Source organism: Fundulus heteroclitus, unplaced genomic scaffold, assembly GCF_011125445.2.
Source record: "Fundulus heteroclitus isolate FHET01 unplaced genomic scaffold, MU-UCD_Fhet_4.1 scaffold_87, whole genome shotgun sequence".
Taxonomy (NCBI): Eukaryota; Metazoa; Chordata; class Actinopteri; order Cyprinodontiformes; family Fundulidae; genus Fundulus; species Fundulus heteroclitus.
The window spans coordinates 47,963-53,159 of record NW_023397329.1 but is presented as its reverse complement, the minus strand read 5'-3'; the positions used below and the strand labels follow the sequence as shown (position 1 = coordinate 53,159).

Here is a 5,197-nt window from a genome sequence, read left to right as displayed (position 1 = left end):
TTGCTGGTAGAGCACCCCAGTGGAGGACTTTATATAAGCCTCCAATTAAAAAGAGAACTGGTGATCTCCAATGGAGGATTTTACACGGTGCCATCGCCACAAACTCTTTTTTATCCTGTTATTAATCGGGCTGTTTTAAATGAGTGTCCTTTCTGCAGTCTGTCTGAGAACGTTTTTCATGTTTTTATGGACTGTAACAGACTAAAGACCATTTTTAGCCTTTTAACAAATGTTTTTAGTCTCTTTGGCACTGTTTTTACTACCTCTTTATTTATTGGAGGAGTGTGCCAAAATAAAAGTAATAAGGCAAAGGCCAGACTTTTAAACTTTTTAATCAGTGAGGCGAAGATGGCTATTTATTTTTCCCGTAGAGTCAGACTGCAGGGAGGACCTCACCTTGATGCTGTGGCTCTGTGGAAGTGCAACGTTAAAGCCAGAATTAGGCTGGAGTTTCACTTCCACAGAGCCACGCAGAACATGGAGGATTTTATGCAGTTGTGGGGTTTTAAAAAGATTTTATGTGAAGTGTCTGAAAGAAAAGAACTTCAATTTAACAAGCTTCTTATTTAAGAATTTTATGTAAATGACACTTGGTTTTAACTCAATTGTTTAATTGTCTGGCGTTTTGTAATTAAAGTTTTGTTAAAAGTCAAAAAAAAGTCTTCTTCTTCTTCTTCTTCTTCTTTCGGTTTTTATGGCGGTTGGCAACTAACTTTAATGGTGCATTACCGCCACCAACTGGACTGGAGTGTGGTACTGGAGTCTAACCTTCCCTAATAGGTTGCAAACAAATAAAACAAACACACAAACAAACATAACGAAACAAACCAATCAAAACAAAACAAACAAAAAGATCATACTAAATTATTTTAATTAGTCCTGTATTCCTCAGGAAGCCAATTACATAGTTTACACTCATTTCCCCTGTGTTTTTTTGCAGAATTTCTTCTAAGTTTAGCCTCATCTGTTCTCCTTATAATTGTAAGACTAGTCTTTGTCTTTCTTCCTGATATTTATTACAGTGTACAATAACATGCTGTATAGTCTCTGGACTACCACAGAATTCAGTTGCCATCAGCATGCTTCTTCATTATTAACAAAGTTTTATTTAGACGTGTGTGTCCATACCTCATTCTAGAAAATACATCCTCCTCCTCCTTGCTTCTGTTTGTATTTCTGCTCTTTCCCACTTTATTCTGAATATTATAGAACTGTCTTCCAGTCTGCCCACCGTCCCATAATGTTTGCCATTTACCCTTAACTATGTTTTTGACCATACTTTTAATTTCTTCTTTGCTGTAGTGCACTTCAACATCTATATTAGAATGTCTAGCTGCTTGCTTAGCACTTTTATCTGCTAACTCGTTTTCCTATTACTCCTATATGAGCTGGTACAATACCAGAGTTATATTAATTCCTGACTTTATTAGATTATTTGCAGCTTGCAGTATATCATACACAATGTCTTGCCTTGATTTTGACTGAAATGTTTTAATACTGATTAAAGCTGAGCTGGAATCTGAAGCAATTACTGCCTTCCTTGGCCTATTGACCTCCACCCAAAGCAAAGCTAGCCACACAGCAATCAATTCCGCTGTGTAAACTGCTAAATCATCACTCATTCTTTTTCCAACTTTAATGTTTAATTTTGGAATGACATAAGCAACACCCATTCTTTTATCAGTTAGTTTAGATGCATCTGTATATATAGTTAAATCCTCACTATACCTCTCCATTAAAGTGGGACTTATTTTTAGTTCATTAAACCCCATTTCATTTACTTTAACCTGAATGACCCAACCAAAACTTCTGACTTGAACATTTCCACGCTCTTGGCATTGCTTCAGTACCGACTGACTCATATGAGACAGTCCACTGATAGCAATCAGCAGTTTCTTCTCGTCAGTCTGCGGACTGGCTGAAAGTTGTAGATCGCGTCCAAGAGGAGTTGAAGGGGAGTTGAATGCGAGACATGGGTAAACTCCCCCTGCAACCCTGATTTGCATTTGTATAGCTCACAGCATTTTCATTTACATGTTAAAGCCTCCCCTAGAATTAGAAGGAGGGGGGATCATGGGGGGACCACGCCAAGCAAGGCCCACGTCAATTTCTGACAATTCACGGCAGTTTTCGGTGTTGCCTGCAAATTACCGTGAACAGCCGTTAACCTGAACTTCCACGACAATCTACAGTGCCGCATAGTGACGAAAATCACACTTTTCATGCAGTGTAAGATGATGGAGATGAATTGTTCCTATTTTAAGTGCAAAAATCTTATTCTATTGGCAGATGATCTTATTTACCTGCTCAAATCAAGGAAAAATACACAAATTTTAAGAACATTTGACTTATTTTTAGTTCCGTTTTTGCAGTGATCAGAGTATGGCTTGCAAACACTGCATTCAGATGGATTGAATCAAAATGTTGCAGCTTTTGGCAGAAATTACTAAACGTAATGGTGTTATTGAAGGAAAAAAAGAAAAATAAACAGTTTAATATTTTTGCCTAACATATTTAGTCTAAAATATTTCCTTGAGCTAATAAGTGAGGTGTGGAAATATTGTTGTCTCTTTTTTAAAGATTTTTTTTCAGGTTCTGGGGGGTAATGTAAAATTTTCTTTTGGTTTATGTTAAAGAAATTCCTACACTACATCCAGAATCAACATTTCATTACTCTACTGTAGGATTTTAATATAGACCCAAGGAAAGTCCTGAACTGAATGAGAAAGAGATCTATAGGATGAGATAAAGGTAAAGACGAGGAAACCATCAAAACTCGAATCAATTTGTCTTTGCAAATCATAAATTGTTAAATATTTTTCTTGGTACTCATATTTCTGCAGTTCCGGCTGGTTATATTGTGTTTTATAGTTATTATTATTATTATTATTATTATTATTATTTTATTTTTTATCTTAATTTTTTTTTTTATTGTTGAGTGTTTAGCCAAGTCATTTTATTAGATGTTATCTCTTATCTGATGTATCTCTTATCTAAAGTGCTTTTCAAATAATGATGACAATGATGATGATTATGATCAGAAGAAGTTTTTGCATCTCTTCTCCGAAGCTGGAAAGAAAAGAGACAAAATAATTTTTCACACCTCACTTAGTAACTCTTAGTAACTCAAATATTTTAGTCTAAATATTTTAGGCAAAAATATTAAACTGTTTATTTATTTTTCTTTTTTTCCTTCAATCCCACCATTATGTTTAGTAGTTTCTGCCAAAAGCTGCAGCATTTTGATTTAATCCATCTGATTGCAGTATTTGTGCTTGCGCGTGGAATGAGCAGGTCGAGCACGCGAGCACAGATGGAACTGAGCGCGAGGACGGTGGATTGAGAAGGGTTTTTCAGAGTTGAACTCGCGCCAGACCGGTTTTGAGCGCGCACGTGTTGTCTCACTGCACGCTCGGATTGGTTCGAATCAGAAGGCACAAATATCGCTACATAATCACTGACACTGATATGTGAAGAACCTGCTGTTACTCTTATGAGGTGACACATTGATCCATGTGTCAAATAGACATCTATTGTTTTTTTCACACTTCTGAAGTCTCCCTCTGCCTAAGCTGAGTACAGAAATTCTTCCAGTGCCTCCTTGTTGTCCCCACTAGTCCTTTGCTGCTTACTATGGATCTGAATCTTTTAAGAACCATCAGATGCTCTTCTCATTCTCTCAGTGTTTTTTGTACTGATGGCCGGATAACGGTCCGTAACATAATCCACTCTGCTGCAGCCCGACTTCTGTGCTTGTTGGATGACCTGGGTTAGTATCAGATCACCAAGCTCCCCAAAAGTTGCTGGGATATTTTGCAAACTCTGGATGAGTGCCATACCATCGATTATGAGATGTTTACCAATGTTGACATTCGTAGAACTTCCTGGTTACTTATCAGTCTCTGTTTAACAACGGTTCTGCAAATCTCTTTGTAACCTTCAGACAATCTTCCATCTGGTGTCTGACTGGAATTAAAAAGTGAAATGAAATATGAGTAAATAAAGAGGCACAACAAAAACTCACATACGGCTGGCCATGTTATGTGCCAGTTATTTATCATCAGGGTAGGTCTACATCAAACGTAACAAATCCTAATTTCAAAACTTGTCAGTAACAATGAGAGAAATTTCATAATATACCTTTCTGATTTAGATCTTGTCAAGAATTTGGTGCATGATCCATAGCAGGTTCTGTGGTAGTAGACCTTAAGAGCTACACAGTCCTTATCTCTTATGTGTACAAGCACACTCTCATCCTTCTTTGCTTCTGCTGCTTTTCGCAACAATCCTAGAAATATAAAATATTTATTATATGACACGTCAATATAAACCGCATCATGGTACATATTTACAAAAAAATCTATATCGTGGGGCATCATTCCAAGAAAATTGCATTTATCAACATAGCAGAGCCAAACAAACATAAACTTTATGATGACATTATTAAACCTTTTTCCTATAGGCCTAAATATGTTTCTATCCGCATGGCTAAAGATATAGACAAGTCATACATCCACTTAATTTAAGGAAAAATTTAACAATAGATTACAGAGAAAGTATTAACTTACCACCATCAACAGTCTCTGCCTTGACAAGTTTCACCCTCTGGCGAGAATTCCTGACAGTCTCAAACTTCTCTCTTATTTTGCATATTATGCAGACAGCTGGCAGCACATGTTTTCTTGGCTGGCTATGACCAGGGGTCCGTTCTTCGTACGTTGCTTAAAACATCCAAGATCAAATGACACATCCAAGATGATTTCATCCGGCTAATCCTGATCCGGCTAATTGGGTTCTTCGAACACACCTGTTGTTTACGATTAGTATCACTGGATTGAGTTATCTGAGACAACTGCGCGTGCATGCGTTTGTTTAAAAGGGGAAATGTATCGATAGTAGAAACATTGATCAGCAACGCTGCTATTGGCTGTTCAGCATGAACAAAGAACGCCCACAGTTTTTCTCCCAAGCAGAACAAGAGCTTGGAAGGTTATGCCGAATTTGAGTCATTAATTAAAACACCTCAAAATCTGTTAAAGCCAGGAGAGAGGGCCGGCAAAAAGCAGCAGAAAATTAATGCGTAAATACTGTCCATGGTAGATGTTTCTATCACATTCTACAGTATGAATTTTTGCATTTTAATAATTTGATATTATTTGTTCTTTTATATCAGAGTCTCCACGGGACCCACTAGAAC

General features: G+C 37.1%; 1 long non-coding RNA gene across 1 annotated transcript; it reads right to left on the bottom strand.

Annotated features, from left to right (window-relative positions):
- Positions 1 to 2,919: 2,919 nt before the first annotated feature.
- LOC118562336 lies at positions 2,920 to 4,694 on the bottom strand. The gene is made up of 3 exons (XR_004930570.1): positions 4,569 to 4,694; positions 4,141 to 4,288; positions 2,920 to 3,966 (listed from the first exon to the last, which is right to left on the bottom strand). It is a non-coding gene; the product is annotated as an uncharacterized LOC118562336 (long non-coding RNA).
- Between the last annotated feature and the right edge of the window lie 503 nt (positions 4,695 to 5,197).